Source organism: Neovison vison, chromosome 11 (assembly GCF_020171115.1).
Source record: "Neovison vison isolate M4711 chromosome 11, ASM_NN_V1, whole genome shotgun sequence".
NCBI lineage: Eukaryota > Metazoa > Chordata > Mammalia > Carnivora > Mustelidae > Neogale > Neogale vison.
Window position 1 is genome coordinate 174,970,618 of NC_058101.1, and position 24,421 is coordinate 174,995,038.

At 45.4% G+C, this 24,421-nt stretch overlaps 1 protein-coding gene across 2 annotated transcripts in view; it reads left to right on the top strand.

The window, feature by feature from the left end:
* Positions 1-13,076: 13,076 nt before the first annotated feature.
* The window catches only part of ZMAT4 (zinc finger matrin-type 4), a 362,015-nt gene continuing 350,670 nt past the window's right edge, over positions 13,077-24,421 (top strand). For both annotated transcript variants that reach the window (XM_044225331.1, XM_044225332.1), the window contains exon 1: positions 13,077-13,195. The gene's annotated coding sequence lies outside the window, so the exon portion shown is untranslated. The remainder of the gene's footprint in view (positions 13,196-24,421) is intronic.

Consider the following 24,421-nt stretch of genomic DNA (forward strand, 5'->3'; position numbering starts at 1 on the left):
TTTGTTCATTTTTTAAAACAATATGTGCATACAGCACAAAATCAGAAAGTTATAAAAGGTAAAGATTTAGCAACTGGTGTCCCTCTTGTTCCTGGCTCTGGCCAGGCAGCTCTGCATCCTCGAGGGGTTCACTGCCCGCAGGTCCCTCTGTGCCTTTCAGAGTCTCCTACCCGTGGACAAGTGCATGTGTAGATACGCACTTTCTTTTTCCTTCTGGTTTACACCAGTGACAGCACACTCTTCACGGCGTCCTTCATCTTGCTTTTGTCATTTAGCAACGACGGCGCTGAGGGCAGGTTGCCCCTAAATATGCCAGAGCAGAATATTGATTATTTTGAATTAAAGTTACTTGAGACACAGGCAGTGCAAGGAGGGCATTCTGACCCTCCTGTCTGCCCCGTGAAAGCAGGAAATAAATCTTCCACGTGAAGGGTACCCTCCCTGCGAGAGAGACATTCTTACCACCAGAGACTGAGAATTCGGGGCTGAGAAGGAAGGCTGTTATAAACAAATCGTGCTTTTTTCGTTTGTTTGTTTGTTGTTTTACTAATTAGTACCCTAACCTAATTTACTTTGCCTTGTCAGTTCTTCACAAATCTATTGTTTATTTTTTCTTTTTTTAAAAAAGATTTTATTTATTTATTTGAGAGAGAGCATGAGCAGGGGGGACAGAGGGAGAGAGAGATTCCCCGTTGAGTGGGGAGCCCCGAGTGGGGCTCCATCCCAGGACCCTGAGAGCATGACCTGAGATGAAATCAAGAGTCAGAAGCTCAATGGACAGGGCTGCCCAGGTGCCGCACCCATGTATTGTTTCTGTGTTTGAAAGGTGTATAAGCAGCCTGCTGATGTCACTTTCGGGTGCTAATCTGTGAGACTGTTATGCGTATGAATGAAATTAAATTTTTTCCCTTCCAGACACGTGTCTTGTGTCAGTTTAATTAGACCAGCCAAAAGAATCTAGATGTTTAGGGGAAAATTTTCCCCCTCCCCAATAGCAACATACCTTGGGGAATGCTAACATGTCAGATTCTATCCAGTGCTTCTTTCTTTTTAAATGCCTACACAGTCTTTTATTGTGTGGAAGTACTGGGATTTTTTTTTTTTTTTTTTACGCATTTGAAGGTTGTGTCCTCTCTGAGCTTTCAAACAATGCTGTGATAAATATCTTTCTACATACATCATTTTAAACATGTAGGAATAAATCCGTAGTATGAATTCCTAGCAGTGAAATTATGGGGGCAAAGGGATGTGTCCTACATTTTGTTGATTTTCTCAATTTTCTATACCACTGGAAGAGAATGTGATACCTGTTTCCCTACCCATGGCCAACACACAAATTTATCAAACTTTTAAAAAAAATTTTTTTTTGTTTAAGACTATGTAAAATTATGGTAGGTGCAAAATACCTATACTTTTCGTTTGCATTCAGAGTCAGGTTGAACAACCTTACATTTAAGTCTTTACAGAAATAATTATTGCTTCTTTGTTTTGCTCATTTTCCTACTGATAACTGGCCTTTTACTAGTTCATAAGAAATTTCTCTATATTAAGAAAATTAGGGGCGCCTAAGTGGCTCAGTGGGTTAAGCCTCTGCCTTCAGCTCATGTCATGATCTAGGGGTCCTGGGATCGAGCCCCTTGTCAGGCTCTCTCCTCAGCAGGCTCTCTCTCTGCCTGCTTGTGATCTCTCTGTCTCTCTGTCACACCCTCCCTAGCCATGCAGAAGCTTTCTCTATTGCGAGCAAATGTATGGATCTTTCTCTTTGGATTTTGTGTGTTATGGATTTTGTGTCCTATGTACTAAGACTTTTTCCACTTTTTCCAAAAAAACCTGTAATACAAAACCTCCTCATCGTATACTTCAAATACTTTTTAGTATTCTTATTAATATATTTAAATTTTTGACCCATCTGAACTTTATTTTATGGAAAATATGCATTAAAGAATATACTTGTATCTTTTCAGATGCTAACACAGCTGTCTCACTACCGTTTCTATAAAGTAATCCATGTTTAGTACACTGATTGGAAATGCTACTTTATTACGTGAATTCAAATCTGCTTCTGGCCTTTCTGTTCGGAGCCATGAATTGGTCTGTTTAGTCAAGAAACAGCACAACATTCTAACTCTTATAGCTCACAATATATTTTAATAGTTGGTGAGGTTCTACTTTTTAAAAAACATGGTTCATTCCCTTTGCTTATTTATTTTTAATTATGAAGAATAAAACCCATTTGCCTGTTTGCCCCTTTCCTTCCAAAAGTATTCATTATTTTATGAGTAATTTAGGGGGAATTGACATCTTAACGATGCTGAATATTTCTGCTTGAGAACATGGTATGTCTTTTATTCATTAAATTTTTCCTTTATGTCCCTCACTGCACTTGAAAGTTTTAATCACGTAGATGTTCATTTTTTTTTATGTATCTTCCAAGTATTTTAGCTTTACTCTTACTGCTACTTAATTATCTCTTCCAACTAATACTTATTTTTATTTATACAAAATTATTTTGTTTGGTATGTTAATTATATAGTCAGACATATTTATCAATATTTTTATTTGTATTATTTTTAAGTTTATTCTCTTACATTCTCTAAGTATACAATTATGTCATAAACACATAATACTAGTTGTATTTCCTTTCCTTCAAAATTTGCATCTCTTCTTTCTTTTATCATTGTATAGGTTAGTGCCTGCAGATCTAGGTTAAATAAAAATGATGATAATATATTTCATTATTTCATTTTTTACTTTAATGGGAATGTTGGTGCTGTTTCTACAGTAAACCTCACGCTAGCCTTTGCGGTGTTATTTATATACCAATACATGCAAACAGGTACATAAGACTTTCATAGTTTTAATGAAGTACCCATGTATTTCAATTTTATAAAAATTATCAGTAATTGATTTCAATTTCATCAAGTTCTTTTTTGAAATCTATGGCACTTTTTATAGGATCCTTTCTCAAGCATCTGATTCATTCAACAGGTAAGCACCTACCGTGTCCCAGGAAATATTGCAATTACAGGGAAGACAGTCACAAACAGAAAAGACAGGTATCTACCTGCATATAATCCAGTGTAGTCAATTCTCCTTTGAGATGGTAAGATGGTAAGTTACATTAATCAACTTCCTAATATTGAATCATTCTTTGATTTCTACAGTAAGCTTCATGGAGTCATGGAGCATTATTTTTTTAATGAACTACTTGATACTGTTTGTCTTGTATTCTATTTAAGACTTATGTTTTGGGGGCGCCTGGGTGGCTCAGTGGGTTAAGCCGCTGCCTTCGGCTCGGGTCTTGATCCCAGGGTCCTGGGATCAAGTCCCACATCGGGCTCTCTGCTCGACAGGGAGCCTGCTTCCTCCTCTCTCTCTCTCTGCCTGCCTCTCTGCCTTGTGATCTCTCTCTGTCAAATAAATAAATAAATAAAATCTTTAAAAAAAAAAAAAGACTTATGTTTTGCCACAGAGGTAAAATTAGCCTATATTTTCTGTATGCGCTCTCTTTTTCAGGTTTTGGTATCAGTATTACCTTTTTTTGAAATAGAAAGATTTAGATGATTTCCTTCGATTTAATAATGTCAGATTTATCTTTTTTCTTAAGTTTGTGGTAGTATCCCTGTGTAAACAACCTGTTGTCTTTTGGAGGTGTAGTTCTTCGACAATTTTCTCTCTTTCTTTTATGGTAACGGGTCTATTTTGATTTACTATGTCATTTATATTACATTTTAGTCTCATACACTTTCCATTGTGTCTGGGTTTTCAAATTTATTTGCATAAAGATGAATAAAATATCCTCTTTCTATAGCTTCTTCTGTATTTGAGGTTATTTTCTTCTTATCATTTCATATTTTGAGTCATTCTACTTTCCTCTTTTGCTTGATTAGGTGAGTTAGCAGCTTATTAATTTCATTGTTTGCTTTTGTCAAGGAACAATTTAATTATGTATTTATCCTCCCATGTTTAGTTTCCTGATTTATTAATTTCTGGTTTTATTTTAATTAATCATTGTCTCTGTTTATTTTAGGTATATTTTGTTTTTTATTTCTGACTTGTTTATAGTATGTTTAATTTTATCAGTTTCTTTTCATTATTAATGTAAGTACTTAGGACATTTCATTTATTAATGCATTCTTAAGGAATTTTCTTCAAAACACTATTTTAGTTGTTTTCAGTAGTTCCTACTACATAATGTTTTCATAGCTAAGGACTGTAAATGCCAAACTGATATTTGTCCCTATAATGCCAGAGTTGGTATCATGATGCTGAAGACTTTTGATTAGAGGAATAAAGATTAAGACTTAATTTTAAGATTTAAGATTAAGAAATACTTTTCCACTCCAATATTTGGACAATAAAATCAGATCACATTAAAATAAGAATGGTAATTGTTAACAGTCCAAACTGTCTTTATTATTTTATTTCCTTAATACAAATACTGTATTTTGATTTAATGTTCATATCTAAAAGGATTAACACATTTTTTTATATTAAATTACTAGAAAAAAAGGAAATTGGTCTTATCTTTGGTCTCCCAAAGTCCTTTTAAGTAACCATTTTAAGAGGACCTGATACATAATAGTCTTATTCATAAGGAAGAAACCGTAATTTACTTTGTATCAGTGTATTTCAGTCAAGGAGAACTTAACTAAAAGGTAATAAATAGCCCAGGAAACTCCTATGCATACATTAACAAGAAGTAATGCATTGTTTTCATGTGACATTATTCCGACTCAAAATGCATTTATTGAGACGATTTCAAATCCAGCACTATGCTGATGAATTCAGATACATTAGCTCATGTAATAATCCTCCTAACTCTATTTTAAGACAAGCATTAATATGCCTTTTAATGTTATGGAAACTAAACCTCAGAGAAGGTTGCTTGCTCTGGGTAGGAAAAGACATAGCTGGGAATTAACAACGGATCCTCTGATTCCTCATTCAGCTCTTGCCAAATTAAGAAGACTGCACCAGGGGCACCTGGGTGGCTCAGTGGTTTGAGCTGCTGCCTTGGGCTCGGGTCATGGTCTTGGGGTCCTGGGATCGAGTCCCGCATCCGGCTCTCTGCTCGGCGGGGAGCCTGTTTCCCTCTCACTCTTTCTGCCTGCCTCTCTGCCTACTTGTGATCTCTGTCAAATAAATAAATAAAATCTTAAAAAAAAAAAAAGAATGCACCAAATATCGGTTAGGTAGCATACCTTTTTTCCCTAGTATGCTCTGAAAATGGCAATTATGTCAGGCCGAGAGCTGTTTTATTCCTTCTATAAGCATACATTGAACACCTAGTTTCTACAAGGCCCTCCTTGCACAGAGATCTCCCAATGGATGAGCTTCTCTGCTACCCAGAATGTTTGCTTATAAAAGGGACAGGCTGTAGGGCTTGGGAGAGCTGAGGTCATCAGGAATCAGAGGAGGAGATTATTCAAAAAGAGTGCAGACCCGGGATTCTGAGGATATGCCCTAAAGGTGGAAGAAGGTTGGAGGCCATGGAAGGCAGCTATGCTCACCACTATACCACCAACGCCCGCTGGTTGGAGGCCATGGAAGGAAGGAATAAAGCAGGCAGGAGGAAAGCTTACAGATAGTGTAGGGTATCATTTATTGTAATACACAAATAGTGGGGGTTTTGTTCTATTATTTTTTTAAAGGGTCTAATATTGAAAATTAGCCAATTTAATAATGACAATAGCAGGAATTAAAAAAGAGGCTAAAGAAAAGGAAAGGGAGGGGTGCCTGGATGGCTCAGTCCTTAAGCATCTGCCTTTGGCTCAGGCTCAGGTCATGATCCCAGATAGGGGTTGGGGGAAGTGATTAAAGCTAAATGAGGTTCTAAGGCATGGCTTTGATCTGATAGGATTAGTGTTCTTATAAGAAGAGATTCCAGCAAACTCTCTTTTCACTTTGTGAAGACACAGTGAGAAGATGGCCATCTCCAAGTCAGTATTTTGTTATGGCAGCCCAAGATGACTAATACAAACATATTGTATTTTAGAATAGTTCCAAACACTAGCCTCTCTTCATTAGCATCAGTGAACTTGACAGTGATCAGATATAAATAAAGTGTTAGCAATGAGGTGAGGGGACTTCCAGACCAACTGAAGAAAGTTTTATTAATCACATACACCCAACCCTCCAGAGTTAATCTTAGGCCACGTTAGGGAGCCATCAGAACTTGATGAGGATGTTAGACAAAATAAGTTGGAAAAGGTGAGGGTAGTTTTGTGTAGAGTTGCTTATGTGTAGAGAAACTCACAAAGATGTGATGTTTAGGGGGCATTCCTAATCTTTAAACGTGAAGTCAAGAAAGGAAATCATTCCCTCCTACAAACATATTATTTGTTACTCCAGAAGATGAAGTCATGGTAAATGGGCCAAAGGTTTAAGCCAGTGATACAATTCATTCATCCACTCATCCATCCTTCAATAAATGCCTTGTGGAGCCCTAGTGTGTTTCAGGCCCTGTGCTCTGGTCAGGTCAGGAAACTGCTCATGGATTCTCCAACCTCCAGTATTATTGCATATTGAACAGCAAATATTATTTCCATTGATCTTGGTTTTCAAATGTTCTGTTGGTTAGGCCTCTCTGATAAATATTTGTTTATGAACTCCACTCCCCCAACCCGGGTCCCCAACTTCTTAAGATCTTCAGGATCAGAGTGAGGAGTCCAGCAGAATTTTCCCAGCCTAGTTTTGGAGAAGCTTTACATTCACTTCATTACCTGAAGAAAGAGGTTTCTAACATGCCAAAATGGAGAATCCCAGCTGAGCCTTTCTGGGCAACTGACTATAGCTTCGTTCAGACTTCGGCTTACGAATACGCAACATTTATGCCTTATTCTCATACACTGGGTCATTGCACCATGCCTATTACAAGGACAGAAGGACTGTATTTCCTTACAGAAATGCTGCCCTCAGTGGAACCAGGAGGGAAGAACTATGAAAGGAACACCAGTTCATAGAAGCTGTAGATCACAGAAACCCAGCAGTGCCTTGAAAGTTGGGGAAAAAAAAAAAAATTAAAGGCCACTCCTACTCATGGCAGCAACATTGCTATAAATATATTGGCACATGTATTCTTTTCTAGCCCTTCAATGTCTTGAACGATAGGGACTGTTTTAAGGAGCTTGTGTCGATTTCAAAGCTTTCCTCTGGAAGCTTAAGACCTTCTTAACAGTTCTTTAATAGCTAAAAAGCAGAGTTGGATTCCACAACGCCATCGCTCAGACATTTTGTAAAACCAATGCTAAGAAGATTTAAGCTGAGAAGTTGGCGCCATCATTCTTTCCTTCCTCATCTGTGACCCTGCAGGATCCTCCAGCCCCCTCAGACATCCGTGCTGCATGCTGAGAAATGGGGCTGGTTGTTGTGAATCTGCTGATTACAGAACCAGTTGCTGAGGCTCCCTGGGAATAGCCCTCCCAGCCCAACTCCTGAGAAAAATCAGTAACATGCTCGATATGGCTTATGTCAGTCTGCCTTCGCAGACACCTTTTAGCCAAAAATCTTTGAAAAATCAAACATGTGCTCTTCTTCTTTTTTTTCCCTCTAGGCAATCTAGGCAAAGGGGGGCATTTTATTTATTCCTTTTGGTTAGATTTTCCTATCTTCTTTTCTCTGAATGGCTCAATGATCAGTATAGCCTGACTTATAAGAGGAAGAAGACAATTTTAGGAACATTTTTCATGAGGTCTAAGATGGAAAATTCAAAAGGAAAGCAGGAATCATAAGGAAGGGAAGAGGAGAGGGAAAGGCATGAGGGGATAAGAAATACACTGGAGTTTAGAAATAAGAGGAAAACTGGATGGAACCTGGGACCCAAGAGCGTCTCCTCATAGTTATCCCATCTGTCTTGCACCATGGGACGAAAGCCAGGCCCTCTGCCATGGTCTCTGTGGGAATCAGAAGTCCTTGGTCATTTCCTACTCTTCATACAAGTGAAGAGACCTTGTTTCAAATTGGCCTTAATTGTCTTATGATCCCAAAATAAAGTCAAAGAAAAAAGTGTTTGGTTCCCTTAATAAACTAGGTGGTAAAACAGAAGCATTCCTCATTGAGGCAGAAGGAGATTTATTTTGGTGGGGGGGTGGTGGCTAAGGGAAACCCAAGGGGATCTTACTGGCTTCCTTTTAAGAGCAGTCAGAGCCTTTCAGGACAGAGGATAAAAGGCTCAGAGCTCTACCAGCAAACTGATGAGGGTCTTGGTGGGGAGAAACCAAGGGAAGCTGGTGTTCTGGAAGTTGTTACAGAGGAAACCAGCACCTGTCTTCTGGAGAGTAGCCCAGAAAGGGAAATTGAAAGAGCCAAGCAGACAGGAGTCTGAGGGAAGGAGGGATGTGCCTGGCTCTTGAAGTCTGGCTGTGGTATCTTTAGGAGATGGTGGAGTGGGAGGAGCAGACAGGGGACAATCAGGAGGCCAGGAGGAGCACTGTGAAGGGACGGGGTCACATGAGGATGAGGGTGGAAGAGCTTAGACAGGTGGGATGCAGCCAGGTGTCATCCAGCTTCAGAAACCAGAGAGAGAGGAGGTCAGGAACTTCAGGCCTGTGTTCCTCAAGCCCCAGGCTTCTCACAGGTATGAAGCATCTTCCTGGAAACTCAGTGTAACAAATAATTAGGACAAATCCCTCTTTTCTTCTCCTTTTCCTCCTCCTCCTCCTTCTCCTTTTCCTCCTCCTCTTCCTTCTTCTTCTTTTTTTTTTTTAAAGATTTTATAGTATTTATTTGAGAGAGAGAGAGTTCAAGGAACATGAGCAGGGGAGAGGGGCAGAGGGAGAGGGAGAAGCAGGCTCCCCACCGAGCAAGGAGCCCAATGTGGAGCTCCATCCCGGGACCCTGGGATCATGACCTGAGCTGAAGGCAGATGCTTAACCCACTGAGCCACCCAGGCGCCCCTGGGGCAAATCATTCTTTAATCCATGCACTAAAACAAACATGGATCTAATTTGGAGTGGAACACAAAATTGGCACTACTTTAATAATAAAATATGCATACTTAAAAAAAATTTTGGCTTGTAGCAGATCACCCAGATGACGCCTTTCTATCCTGGGTACTCTCTTCCACTTGCTGTACAACGAAGGAGCAGTTTGAGAATTTCCTTAGGCAAGAGGAAATGAAACGTCATTGCCCAAAGCTGTGCCCTGGGCCTGGAGCATATTTTATGCCCCTCTGAGCATCTTCTGATCCCACTCCAAGAGCTGATCTGACATCCTGGACCAGTGGAGCAAAGTGGTTCTGCAACACATTCACAGCGGCCCACGCCAAGACCTCACTGCTTAATATCAAGTGGCAGGACATTTCTGTAATCTTTTGTAGGTTGGTTTTCCATCATTCTCCCAACAGCCTTCTAAATAATTATTCTTACTTTGATTTATAAAAGGGAAAATGACACATGGCAGGAATTGTGAACATGTCCAAGGGATCTCTGAAGAAGACTTCTATGTTAAGACATGGGTTCTTGCAGTTAACACGAACATGTGTGGACCTGAATTCTAGAAGGGGCCTTCATGCCACATGTGATCAACCTGCCTCAGGAAGGCATGCTGACCTTCTTAATTCAGTTCTCCAACTTCTGTCAAGTGGTGCACTGCTGGACAATATTTAATGACAGCTTTTAGCTCCATATTTCTTAAGAAGAATTTAACGGAAGCAAAACAGAATTCAGGTGGTCAATTTAATCTTGCAAATCTCTGGCTGTCTCTGTTTTTCTCTCTCTTTCCTGCAGGTTATTTACAACTCTGGCTCACTAATAAATACAATCATGCCTTGAACCGTCAGAATCACCTGCTTTTATTTAGCAGGGTGTTTTAAATAATAAAAGATTTCTTATGGTCTTCGAGCCTCATGAAGCCCTGTCTATTTTAATACCAACTTTCTGAAGACTCATTAGTAATTAATGAAATCATTAAGAAGGGTTCATGGTGACTGACACGTTCCTGGCAACCACAATCCCCTCTCGTACTTAGTGGAAATGTCACTGGCTCCACAGGTTTGATTTGGGGGGTGGAGTGGGCGGGTGGAGGGAGAGGGAATTAGATTATATAAAGTTTCACAACAGCCATCAGCAGGAAGGGAAAGCTGTGAGCATGTTTCTCCAAGTTTCTCTACTTAGGGAGCTGTGCTAGGAGAAGTTTTCTGGGAAACCTTCCTTTCATCCAATGCTGGCTTGAAGAAATCCTGCTAATATCATGTTTTCACCAAAACGGTGTTGTGTGGCTCAACTTGATTAGCAAAGATGTAGTGTTGAATGTCACCCTCTTTTTCCCCCCCTTCATGTTTTCACACATTTCCTTCTTTCTTGGCATTGCCTAGATTTATTCTCCTCTTCTCCCTTTGAGGAACAGGATTCGGCGTAAATAAATGATAACTGGGAAAATGGTATAAACAGAAGCATCAACGCAGGGCTTCCCCAGCTTCTGACGGAAGGTCAGGGTGATTTGTGCTAGCAAGTGGTTAACCCGCAAGAAAGATGCTGGTTCCCGGGGCTGCTGTTTCGTTTGTGTTTTAATAAAGAAACCCACACTCTGGCCTGAATGTCTCAAAGTGGAACACAAACCCCCCAGAGCCTCATGGACCACTAATACGCTGAAACTGTCATGTCAAAACAGGCTACTCTGCCGGGGCCCTGGCCGCTCAAATGGAATTCGGTACATTTCATACCCCAGTGCATTTAAATTGTATGAAGCTGATATTTAATACAAATGCAAGTGCCAGTGGAATCTGCATATTTAATATGCGTTCTCGAACTCTCAGAATTAAGCGGTTGATCTATGGGACACAAAGGGATCATCCTTCTCTCAAAGAGAATATTTTATGACCAGGCAGTTTAAAAGGCACTGACATAAACAACTGTTTGCAGCTCTCTCTCTCATCTTCAAAAGGCAAATAGTACATGTAAGGACAAGCTGTTTTAGACAAAGCATTTTAGAAAATCACTTGAAATATTTTCCTTTTCCTTTAAGGACAACTGAACTTTTGAGAGATGCTCAAGAGAGTTCTTGTAATAGAGTTTATTTCTCATATTTATTTATTTATTTATTTATTTTACAGGGAACAGAGGGATAGTGTGAGGGAACAAAGCCGAAGCCTGCTTTCTCTTGGATGTGGAAATCTTACTGCTTAAATCATAAAGGTGTTATTTATGGTTTTTACACCATGACCGAACATGCCAGATTTTCTGGGGCAGTGTCAATTTTAAATGAATAGCTAAGTTTAATTTCATCACTGCCTCTTTGTAAGAATTTCACCTAGACGAGTGAATAAAATAGAAAACAAATATTTTGCCACATCTCCTGTCCTAGTTTTTTATTCTTAATAGACAGTCACTCTCCTTTGAGCTCTACTGATATTTGGAAAGCTGTTATGGAAATGACTTAATTTAGGGTGGTATAGGTCTCACAAATAAAATGTGCATCCCACATCTCATTTCCTTCTGATGCTTGAGGGAGAAGGAAGGCATTGATGAAGAGCTGCCTCATTTTCTAGAGAGAACAGAGGCCCTGAGCACTGGGAGGGACTTCCTAGCTGCAGTTGTCACAAGTCAGTCCAGAATTTTTGCCTGCTGGACTCCAGGCTGGGCCCCCACCTCCCCTGCCCCCGCTGGATGAGGGCTCACAGTGCTATGCTTACTCCACGAGGCATAGGGCCATGCACACTTTTTGTTTTGAATTGGGTTTTATTAGTCATCCCGCTCACTGGGTGTTAGGTGGTGACTGTGTTGTTATGAAGATACACATGATGCTGTCTCTGTCCTTGCAGGGCTGGTAATATATTTAGGGAATCCAGGCATGTGCGAACGAAGCAGAAGCTCACTGGACAAGGTAGGGGGGGCGCGGGGGGGCTCAATCCATTTGCTTGATGGTGATAAGGGTCACTGTGCTTGCAGGCGGTGGGGGGAGGAACTGAAACTACAGCCTAGGCTCAGAGATGTACAGATCCTAGAACGGTGAAGGCTTAGTTTCTAACTAATCTGAAACTTGACACTCTAAGAGCTTTCTTGAAAAGATCCCTTTTAAATTCTTTTTTTCTTCTTAAAAATATTCATCTACCAAATAATGTCCTTTGCCTATGGTGAAAAAATACATTAAAGGAAATATAGGCCAAAACTTGAGGTTTATGAATTTTTGTTGAACAAGAGAAAGCGTTTAGGCTGTCCCCACCCTTTGAGTTCTTTCTCCTCTCTCCCCTTGCTTTGGCTGATGTCATAAATCTAAACCATTAATTGAAGCCAGGTCAGAATAAGCAAAAGTGAGGGTTCAACAGAATGGTGAGCGCTGGAATGCTTGTCTCTCTGGACCTCCCAGCAAGAACAGTGAGGAATTCCAGACTCTCACTGACTTGGAGAACAGCTCTTCTGAGACTCTGAATGGGCTGCAAAGGGAAATTGTCTTCCTTTGGGGATTTAGGGGGACCGTGAGGGAAGGAACTGATGGACAAAGTCCAGTGAAGGCGCTTAATATGTTCCCCCAAATAATCTAAAATGACCTTCACATGCCCTCCAGGGTGGCCCCGGGAAAAACATCACTATATTCCTTCAGCTCTTACCTTGCTCTGCTTTCCAGAGCCCGACACAGGCAGAAACCCCACTGTTCTATTTCTCTCTGCCCTCAGGAACATTCACCAGTTGGGGGAAAAATAAGGCCAGAAAATTGTTGCTATGGGCTCTGTTTTGTGGAAGTTAAAATGCTGGAGCAAGAATCTGATTGCTTGATAGCTCCATCTCTCCCTCTCTCCCTCTCTCTCTCACCCCCCACCCCTTCTCGAGAGCTCTCCTTCTCCCCCCTCCCCTCCACCCCCACTTTTTCTACTCTCCCCTCCTCCCTCCACTGGACTCCCAGTCCTGCCCCCACCCCGGGCCCCGAGGAGAGCCTTACAGGTTGTCAATGAAACATGGAATTATTTCCTTTGATGGCTTAGATAATAGTAGGAGCCAAAGCAATGAGTGAGGTCTGCTGAAACCAATGCAGTCCTGCCCGGGACTCGAGAGCCAATCGCAGGAGCAGAGGGCGGGGCGTCGGCGCCAGCAGATAATTGCTAAGTGCATCGCTAGCACAGTTGGGCCGAGCTGCCGAAAGGTCTGGTCGCAGAGGCAGGGACGCGTAATCGTCAGCGTGCTCCATCCCGACAGCATCCTTCCACGGCTCCGCAGGGCAGCGAGCCTCTGGACACCCGCCCCTCCGCTCCGCGGAAAAGGTACTCCTGCCTGCGTCCCGGGGGGTGCTGCTCCCCCGGCGGGGCCATTCTCAGCGGCTGGCAGGGTAGCAGATGTAGAGGGATTGCAGAAAGAAAAGTTTAGGGGAGAGAACGCGACAAAGGTGGGAATTCACCGTCTTTTGTTGGGATGAAAACAAGCTGACAATTTAGAAAACTTCTGCGCTGTCTAAACTGGCTTTGTTTACTCCTCTCTCAATTCGCTGCACTCAGGTCTGTGGAAATAGGTCTAGGCTGGGGCTCGGGTGACTGCACTGTTGGGGTGTAAATTCGGGTTTGTTGGGTGAAGGCAGTTGGACCCCTGGATGTGCTGCTTCCTGGCAAACCCAGCAGTGGAGGCTGATGTTGAGAAATAGTTGGTTGGTGAGGTTTTCTGCCAGAGGGTCTGCCCCCTTTCCATTACCTTGACCTGCCTTCCCCCAACTATGTGACCTTCAATTTGAGTCCTTCCCCAAACTTCTGTTTCCTTCCTCCCTCCTATCCTTTTGCCCACTCTGTCTCCGTTCCTTTTTTTTTTTTTTTTTTCTTGGTGGGAAAAGAAATTTCCCGGGGTGTGGGCGGCTGTCCTGTTTGACCTGATGGGCATTTATGTGCCACCCAACTTGGTGAGAAACCGATGGAACAGTTCTCAGAGGAAAAGAAATTACTTAATTGATTAGCTCCTGAAAACTGGAAGACTGTCTGGGCTTGGTGTGTCCTGAAATAAAGGGGACGGAGCTAAATGGTATCCCCTGTGAAGGTTACACCCTTATCAGAGAAGAGCTGTCCAGGACAGAACACACCAGTGACTGTAAGAGGCAGAGGGCAGACCCCTAGGGGCTGCCTCTGTTTAAGTGTGCAGGTACATCTGTGCCCCGGAGGGTGCAGGAACCTCCATCCACACCATTTCTGATCATTGCTCTTCAAGCAAAAAGCTCGCCACGGTCAGCAGCTGGTTCAGCCTCGAAACACCCTTATGCATTCTAAATTGCAGGACCACAAGGGCCTTACTTGCTCTGAGACCCACTTTTGGGTCCGAGGAAAACTCCTTTCTTGGAGCTTCTGCAAATGGGAGGTGTTAGCTAGGCGTCCTAGGAAGCGAAGTCCCCATGGAGAGAAAGGTGATGTGCTTGGTCTTGAACTTCCTGCCAGCTTTGGCGCAGGCAGCTCCTACTTGAACGCCCTACAGCCCTTCACCAGGTGTGCTTCTAAACCTGCTTGAACACTCTGGAGCTGTCAGTCCAGGACCCATCTTACAAGCCCCCGGGGCTTTGAGGGAAGTCAGGTGAATTGCCTCACCCTGATTTCTATCCTAGTCCTGAAGCTGGGGAGTTCAAGTCCCAGTCCTGGCAAGAAGTGAATATCCTGGGAGAGACATCCTTCTGCAACCCCTTGTCCCTATGACATTCTTCCTGCTGAAATGCAGATGACAGGCATCCTTCTCTAGTTCCACAAATCACTTTCAGCTTTTAATTCTTTTCTTTAACGGCCACAACAGGTCCTGCACCTCCTTTAGAAAGCTATTTCAGAGGGGAGTCCTTATTGTCGAAGATCTACTCACAATGATTAAAAAAACAGCTGCTTCACTTTTTTTTTTTTTTGGTCAAGATACAGTCAGCTTTCTCTTCTGCACATGTTTTCTGACAGTAAACAGAACAAACTTGCAGCCCTGCAAATTATGCCTTTTTGTTTGGGAGCCTGGAGTGGACGTGGAGCTTTTGTCTGCTGTTGGGGTGAATTTGGCCACACACCTTCTCCCCTGTGGTCTGTCTAGGGCATGGGACCCCCAGAGAGCTCAGGAGAGGTGGCACCTAGCAGGTGGGGGGGGAGGAGTGTGAGAGGGGGCACTTCGGTTTTCTAGAAGGCAGTAACAAAACTAGAAAATGCTTTTGAGTTTCAGAGGTGCCTCAAACCAAAAAACTGGTATCGAAAACTGAGGGTCCTTTCAATTGATGCTGATCTGCTAGATTTCTATCATGATAGAGGACATTCAAAGTAAGGCTTTTAAACCAGCTCCTGAATGGTGACTCATGCCCGGGAGAGGAAAAAGGCAGGGTTGGGGGAGGGAGCAGAGGGAGAGTTGGGAAGTGCAAGTGGGACACACGAGGAACCCTTGCCTCGTCTTCTCCCTCCTCCTCATTCCTCTTCCTTGTAGTTCCTCATTTGGAACAAAGATCGTTAAAATAACAACTCTAGACTAAAAAAAGCATAATGGGAGCTGAAGAATAATTGATGAAATGCAAAACACCACCCGTGCAACTTCACCTTGGATGGGGCATGAGATCCAGGATCCAGCCCCGCCGCTGGGATCCACTTTGGAGAATTCAATCTCTGGTGTTAGGCTGATTGGTTCCTTGTGAAGCATGGTGCCCGTTTGTGTGTGAAGGGACTGATGGGTGCTCGGAAAATTAAATTTGTTACTCGTCATTTCACGGAACATGGTAGCTTTCGCCAGAACCCTGGCAAGCATTAGCCATAGATCTAGCATTTTCTCCTCTCCCCAGTTGGGCAACTAGGCTTTCTCTCTTTTAACTGCTGTGCTGAATGGGGATTGCCTGTCTCTGCTTTCACAAGCCCTGGGTGACTTACCTGGCAAGTAAAAGTCCCTCCCTTACTTTTCTGTTCTCTTTCTTTTCATCTCTTCTCATCATAAACACTTCAGTTAATAATCTCTTCACCAACCTACTTTGATCTCATCATTTTGTGCCAATTTTGCTGTTAAAGAAAACTGTCCCCTGAAAATAGGGTTCAAAACAAACGGACATTTTTATCTGAGAAGAACCTTTTAGTCCTTCTATTTTAAAATTTAATTTTGTGGCTTTTGGGGAAATCAAATAAGCACGTTTATTGTGTTAGGTGTTTTTGTGAGTCCTGTTGAGATGTCTTCTTTTTTCTCTTGAGTGAATGCTTGAACTCCCCAGTTGTTCTGGGGGTGTGTGTCTGGAGGTTTGAAATAGTCTGGAATATCCCCCTCACACCTGAAAGGTGAAGAGATTGGAGCATGGTGTTTCTTTTTTCATCACAGGGTGAAAGCTGTTTTGAAATCTAGGCTCTGAAATGTCCTCACCACACAGGGTTATTTTCCCCCTTCATTCTTGGGAAAATTTCACAGCTCAAATTATTAATAAATACTTCACCGGACTCTCTTTTTCTTACACACACATGCCCCCTTCCTCCCTCCCCACTCGGGTCTATTGCACACTGAACGATTTTACTTAATCTGATATATACTTCTCCTTCTTCCTTCCCTTCTGATTCTTCCTTCCTGTCACTTAAGGGCAGCCTAGAGGTTGAGATTTAATTTTCGACACCCTGCTTACCTCACTTCTAGAATGGTTAGCCAAGGGGAGTCAAGAATTCTGGGATGCCTATCGAGTTGCCCTGCAGGAGCCGTGAGGAATACGTTCTGTTCCATGCAGACCTCCCCAGAGCGCCTGGGGGGCACCCCTCACGAGAGTGGCAGGGGGGAGGGTTCTGAACACAGGCCTGTTAGATGCCCAGGGACCCTACCAGCAGGACCCCTGCTGCTCCACTGTCCTGACACCCACTCGTAGGACTGACCTTGGACATATTAGCCAGCCGTGAAATGCACCTGTCCTTCTCCCAGCCCCTTTCTTCTTTGTTTCCTTCTGACCCCTAAATCTCTCTCTCCAGAGCTAGAAAGGATCAAATCTCCTTATTCTTACTAAGGTGTAAATAGTGAAGAGTGTTGCCACTGACAGAAGTGTTTGAGTTCTTAATGGAAGTCAAAGCTGTTACAGTGGAGTCGCAGACATCTGCCTCGGGGTTCAGAAAGTGGCATTTGGGCGGGGAGTGTCTGGGCAGTTGTGGACCTTTGTTTTTCAGTGAAGGCTGGTCCTGCTCTCGCCCGGTCAAGGACATGCTGCAGCCACTCGGGGGTTGCACTGGCAATATTGGGCATCTAGCACTCGCAACCAGATCCCTCTGCCGTGACCTTGGGCACTGCACCTATTTTGCCTGTTCTGACCTCAAGTTTCTTCATATGTAGAGCTAGGGGCTCGGACGTTCTCACGGATCCCCTTTCTGGGCTGTTGTTCTCTCTGGATGTTGCTGCTAGAATCCTAGATCCAGCTGGGGATGGTGGAGCTTCTGAGGGATCTGGAGCTTGCGGCGTGGGCTCTAACGCGGGCCACAGCGCCCGGGGACGCTGTCAGAGCTGGGATCCGTGAGGGCAGGTCAGAGGGATGGTGGCTGCTCCGCCACAGGAAAAACAGGCTGAGGGGTGATGTAATAACTGATTTTGGTTTAGGAGGGGATGCTGGATGGAGGATGGCGACCAGCTGTTCTCCATCTCCAGTAGGATTGAACGAGAGAAAATAGACAGAAATTGCAGCAGATGGACTTAGATTAGGTATGAGGAAGAATTTTCCGTCAGCAAGAGTTGTTAAAAAGGGAAGGTTGTGGAGCCTCCGTGATGATCTTTAGGAAATGGATAAGCAGAAGATTCAGCTGGAGGAGGAGGCGGAGCGCTGTGAGGAGACTGTAGGAGGGGCTGTCTGGTCCCGGGATCCTGGCCCTTGCTGGAGGAGGAAGGGGGGAGGGCGGTGGCAGAGGCCCTTTGTGGTTTCTCAGGAACCTCACCTTTGCTCTGAGGCTGTCAAAGTGGCTGAGAGCCAGAGTCCCCGGGAAGGCAAGGCAGGGATGGGTGTGGCCAGCCTACATGTCTCTCCAGGTACCGCCTTGACTGGCAGAGCCTGTCTGCTGCCCAAGGCTCTCTCTTCAAATCTAATCTTTCATTTCCAGATGTGGCAAATGAGTCCCAGAGAGGGGGCAGGCTTTGATGTCCTCACGCCCTGACCCAACAGCAGAGCCAGGACCCAAACTGAGGTCCTCCAACGCTTCAGTCCATGTTATTTGCTTTGTAGCTCATTTTTTCACTTGCTTCCAAATTGAATAGACCATTTACTTTTTCTGGGCTCCTTATTTTTCTCTGACCCGACGGTGGAGACAGGGACACCTGCCCTCCGTTAAGCAGAGTTTATGGAGTGCCCTTTCTGAGCACGGTGTACTCAACCCCACCTTCCCTGATTTATGCAGCAAACTCTTCCCCTGAGTGGGTGACTGGGCAGGGCTGCTGCAAAGCCAGGGCTGGGGGAGTGCCTGCCGGACACTGAACAGAAAAGAGGGGACTGGGTACAGCGGGAGGAGGAGCAGGAGGAGAGATATGAAAAATATTATTCAATCTGAATCGTACAGAGCTGACAGACCTGAGACATCTAGTTTCAGCTCCTGGTCGGATGAATGAAAGGAGAGGTCCACAGCACGCATAGGATCCAGATAAGGCCCTTCTATCACCAGTTACCTTCACAAAAACAAAACAGAATTTGGAATTGCCTTCAGATTCTCATTTCTGAGAGAAGCTTCTATGATGTGGGGCTGAAATTCCACATTCCTTCCAGCCAGACTTGATTCATTACTGGTCCGGACAGATCTGTTGGGTGTGCTTGGAGCCCCCTGGGAGGACCCTTCGGGGAGACCCCAGGGATGTTGCACACTGTGGCAAGGGGGTGTCCAGAGGCACGTCTCTGTGCTAACAAAGGCATGCTGTGCACTGTGCGCAGTGCTGAGGCGGGCACTGGGGAGTCTGTGTGAAACGGGATAGCCATGGTCCTTGTCCTGTGGGAACTTGCCAGGGGGGACCATTGGCCTCTGAGGCAGCCAAGCCGTCTGTGTGTCTGAGGAGCCAAAGTGGGCGCCAAAGGCCTGGCTGCCGGAGGTGTGGGGAGGGGCGGGGGGGGGGCGGTGAGACAGCCTTGAAGGGTGGAGAGAGCTGGGGAAGCTAAGGGACAGGAGGCAGGGGGGAGGTGGGGAGAGCACAAGAAAGGACAGAAAGCCAAGGGGCTGCAGTGCCTTTCCTGGAAGGTGAAAGAACTTCTCCACATGCATAGAGAGAAGCTGGAGGAAACAGATGGGCAGCTTACCCTTACTTGGTATGGTCAGGGGAGGCCTCCCGGAGAGAGTGACACCCGACAGGAACTTGGGAAGTAAGTAGGATCCTACCAGGTGGATGCAGGGGTTGGGGGGGTGTGGGGGAGGAGGAGGGCAGCCACGCTGGCAAGGCTCAGAAGTATGAAACAGCACGGTGTGTCAGAGCAGTCTGAGTAATACTTGGGTGTTGCTGTATCTGAGCACATGAGGTATGTTTTTGGGGTGCGGGAGGGAGAGGGGGTGGGAGTATACCCAGGTAGGGAAGGACCAGCTGGCCACGCTGAGGAGCAGAAGGGTTTTAGGCAGGGAAAGGCAGTCCCATTTGCATTGAGGGCATGGGAGTTATGGAATGGAGGGTGGGGTGAGGTTTGGGAGAGGCGAGGCTGGGCTCAAGGGCTGGTCCCTATGTCATTTGCTGCCATCCAGGTGAGCAGCGTGAGGGAGGAAGGAAGACCCTGGCAATGGGAGAAGAGGGGGGGGTTAGCATCACAGGGTGATACCTTGACTTCCTAATTTGTCCTTGGTCAGGTGAAAATGAAGAGGAATTTTTCATCCCCTGAAGGAGAAGCTGACAGGTGACAAGGAAAGGTCACATGGGTAGATGAGAGAGAGAAAGAGAGTGGTGTCCCCCACTGAAGACAGGATGGGAGCGGATGGGTTTCAGCCACAAGGAAAGGATATCAGCTAGACATTAGCATTAATGCCTTAATGGAGGGATTGTTAAACACAGGGACAGGGTCAGCAAAGACCTCTATGAACTAAATCTCTTCCCATCTACTGTTAAAAATACCAGAATGTCCCTTGATAGAAGAGTAGGCAAAGGATGCGAAGGGGGAGTTCAAACAAAGAGAAAAGAAATGCAAATGTCCAGAAAAAGACGTACAAGTGACCAACCTCTCTAATAATTACAAGAGTACATTAGAAATAAGATAGCATTATCCACCTGCCAGAAGAGCAAAAATGAAAACGATACACCCTGTGTTGTTATGAGTGCCAGGATCGTGGACATTTGCAGACTTAGCTGGTGGGAAGATCATTTGCAAACACGGGAGACATATCTCAAAAATATACCCTCTAAACCAGCGAGCAATTCCCCTTTTAGGAATTTATCCTACGGACATAATCAGAGCTGTGCAAAATAGTTCTAATCAAGGATATTCCTTTCAGCATTATTCATTATAACAAAACATTGTATGGGGGGATTAATTAAATCTAATACGGCTCATCCATAAAATGGAAATCAAGGAAGCTATTAAAGTTACATTGGATAATACATAAGAATATGGGAAAAAACTAATAATATATATTAAGTCAATAAAGGTCTAAAGGTAAACAGGGTATAAATACAATTTTGTAAAAAAAAAAGATTCATACAGGTCATGAAAAATAGAATGGAATACAATATATCAGAGTGATAATGGTGGTGATGTCGGGTTTTAGGAAACATCTGATTCTTCCATTAAACTTTTCTATATTTTCCAAATTTCTTAGAGTGAAGAGAAGCACTCTTTTAAAATCAGTTATTCAAACCACAAGTGTTGGAGTGGGGACTATACGTCTATACATGTAGCAAGTGTCCGGCTCCATCTGGCTCTCTAAAAGTCATAAGGCAGCCAGCCAGGTGACCTCAGTCCATTCGGTGAGATCAGATAAATGCGCAAAGGCAGTGAGTACAGCATGGGCTCCCCTGCCCAAAGTCGGCTTCCGATGTTGGGAGTGTGGGATCTCTTGGCTGGGAAGGGTGACCGCTGGTGGGGGGCTTGGGCAGGCTTGCTCCTTCCTCCTTCCCTCCTCCCCCTTCCACACACATCGCCAGCCTTGTTCCTTTCAGTGTCAGACCCAGCTTCGCCTTTAGGTGGTGTGTTTGCACGCTTCACACCCATCTGCAGATGTCCTAAGTGAAGTTAAGCCTCAGAGAGGCTACGACATGGTCAGGGTCAGGGTCCCAAATCTAGTGAGTGGCAGAGCCAGGGGACAAGGAACTTGGGTGTCTGAGCCCGTGCTCCCAGTCTGGAGCGGGGGGTTTTGTAGAGCTTTCTGTCCTACTGAGGATAGCTGGCAGGTTTCCAGCAGGAAGGTGCGGAGCCACCCTCCCCTCCTTCCCAGAAGCCACGCCTACTGCTTAATTCACTTATTAATTAAGACCGAGTGACTGCTCTGACAGCTCCCGACAGTTATCACATTTAGAGGAGTGACTTTGGGTGCCGAGGGTCTCCAGCGGTGCCCTCCTGCTTCGGCTTCCTTGCTGAGTGCCTCATTTGTGGCTGGTTTTCCAGACGACTCTTGCCCCCCCCACCCCGTGCTTTCCTTTGTTGCATAAACTCCGGGCAGCCTGAGAGTCCCGCTCTCTGTGCAAGTCACGGCTCCCTGGCTCCATGGTGTGTGCCCAGGCTGCGTGGAGGCTCTCCGAGGCACTTTCCCTCAACAGGGCAGGGGGCGGCTCTGAGGGGCACATCCTTGGGGCTTTCACAGGCTTACCTGGGGAGAGTGGAGAGGCCTGCTAAAACGTAGGGCTGGATGAGGAGTGGTGTGGTCCATGTGGCTGATTTGCTGCCCTATTTACTTTAATAATAATGCACATTTGTATGGTGTTTTGTATTTGCAGGCCTCAGAGGCAGACGGGGCAACTGTCTTTCTCCTCATGGTGCGGGGGAGGAAATTGAGACTTGGAAAGGCAAAGCCACTTGCTTCGGTTTGTAGGGGCAACAGGCAGAAGAGCCAGCATGGCACAAACCAGATTTTCTGTCCGCAGACACTGCCCTGCTCATAACTGACAAGGGCTTCTTGCTGTCTGCATGTCCTGGGTGCCACGGGGGTGGGCCACAGCATCCTGTGTGGCCCTGGCGGTTATTTGGTGATGTGGTTGACATGAAGGGACTTCCAGAACACGGTGCACTCAGCTGAGTCCTCTTGTGAACCCGAGTCCAGTGGGTGCTGAGAAAGGTGGGTGCCCGTGAGAGGCTCATGGAGGATGAGGGAACCGAGGATGAGAGCGTTTGGGACAGAGAAGGGCCCTTCTTGGTGCGAGTGGCAATCCGGAGCCGAGAAATGGCCTGCGATGCTGGAGGACCCTGAGGGGCCGTGTGGCTGGTCAGGCGGTGTTGGGGAGAGGATCTGTGTGTTTCCCTCAACCCAGGCTTTATCATTTTTCAGAACCCCTCCTGTGTAATAAGCTCGGGCAATGCCACCAGGAGAGAGGAGGTAATGGGTTGGAGTTTTCCTATGGGCTCCCTCCTCCTCACTGCCTCTCTTGATTTTGCTCCTGCTGAAAATGAAATTGCCCTATGGGGTTCCAGAAGACAGGAAGGGGCAGTTCGCCGGTTCCAATTCTGCCAGCCCTCCCCTGTCTGCCTGGAACTTAGGGTTTTCAAAATATGAGAAGAGGAAGGAAACATGATGAGCCAAAAGGAAAAGAAAGGAAAAGGGAGCTGAGTGGGGAGGAGGTGGGTGACTCAAGCGCGGTGTTTGGAAACGAGGGAGCAACTTCTAGCACAGTGAAAAAGCAGAAGCAGAAGCTCTTTCTAAATTGTAGATTTTTTAAAAAAGATTTTTTTTTTTTTAATTTATTTGACAGAGAGAGACAGCGACAGAGGGAACACAAGCAGGGGGAGTAGGAGAGGGAGAAGCTGGCTTCCCGCGATGCAGGGAGTCCAACATTGGGCTCAATCCCAGGACCATGGGATCATGACCTGAGCTGAAGGCAGAGGCTTAATGACTGAGTCACCCAGGTGCTCCTAAATTGTAGATTTTTAAGTGTGATGAGACATAAATAAGAAAGGAAAAAGAGTCTGAGACTCTCCTTTTTTTTCCAAAATTTTCTTTTTTTCTTAAAGATTTTATTTATTTATTTGACAGACAGAGATCACAAGCAGGCAGAGGCAGGCAGAGAGAGAGGAGGAAGCAGACTCCCCGCTGAGCAGAGAGCCCGATGCGGGACTCGATCCCAGGACCCTGAGATCATGACCTGAGCCGAAGGCAGAGGCTTCATCCCACTGAGCCACCCAGGTGCCCCCCTTTTCAAATTTTTGAAGCTGTGGTCATCAGCCTCATTTTGAATAGGCACCCGAGGCAGGTGCGGGTCACACAGCCGGCAGTGGTGGGTGACAGCCTGGTGGTGTCAGCTGTGCCGCCCGTCTGGCTACCCCCTTCTGCTCCAGGCCTGATGGCCCTGGGGGTCTAGGAGAGGGAAAGGAGGGGGGGTCCTTCTGCCTCCAGAGCAACCCCTTATCTGTTTCTCCATCCTGCCTCCTCGTGGTTTCCAGAAGGCTCTGCAGAAAAGTGTGTGGAGCAGCTGGCTGGCAGGCCCCTTGTGGCTGGGGACCCAGTAACTTATCCATTCCTTGGGATAGGTCCATGAGGGATGCCTCAGGCTGCAGGGCTAGGAGAGCTTGCGGCTGGCCCTGCTCTTTGATTTCACCATGATGGAAATGATGGGCTTCTCTCTCTCATCCTTCAGTTTCCTGAGCAGGGATGCGAGCTTCTGAAATGTTCTGTGTTCACTTATTCATTGCTCAAAATAATGAGAATTGACAGTCACAGCTCTAAGGTTTCAGGACACAGTTAGTGGACAAAACTGACCCAGTCCTCCATCCTCTCCGAGATACTATTCCAGTGAGGGGAGACAGATGGCAAACAAAGAAGTCAGTTTGTAGGAGGGCTGAGATGTAAAATGGGGAAAAATGAGGGAGAGCAAGGGAACGGGGAGAGTGTGTGGGGAGGGGGTGTCCAGGAGGGTCTCAGTGACAAAGCAACACCAGAGCAGGGACCCAGGGCCGTGGAGGGTGACCCTTGAGGATGTTTGAGGGAAGGGCAGTGCAGGCCAGGAGAGGTCCTGCAGCTGGAGATACCGGGGGACGTGGTGGCAGGGAGGGTTAGATGTAGCCATGAGGCCAAGGTGAGCTTCATCAAGCCCCTGGAAAGTTTTGAGCAAAGGAATAACATAGTATATGATTTAAAGGGGTTGCTCTAGCTGCCTGGTGTGTGCCCTGGGAGCATGTTATGGGAGAGCTGTGTGGAGGCAATGACCCTGGCCAGAGAGGGTGGTGGCTTGGATTAGTGGTAGTAGTGGGGGTGGGGAGGTGAGGAACAGTCAGAGTGTGGGTATGTTTTGAGGGTGGATTTCGTGATGGGTTGAATGTAGGGTTTGAAAGAAAGAAGGTTCACAGATGATTTCCAAGGCGTTTGGGATGAGACAGAAAAATCCGTGGAAGGGACGAATTGGGGGAACACAGGAGGTGAGAATTTTGTTCGGGGAGATGTTAGACGTCCAAAGGAAATGCC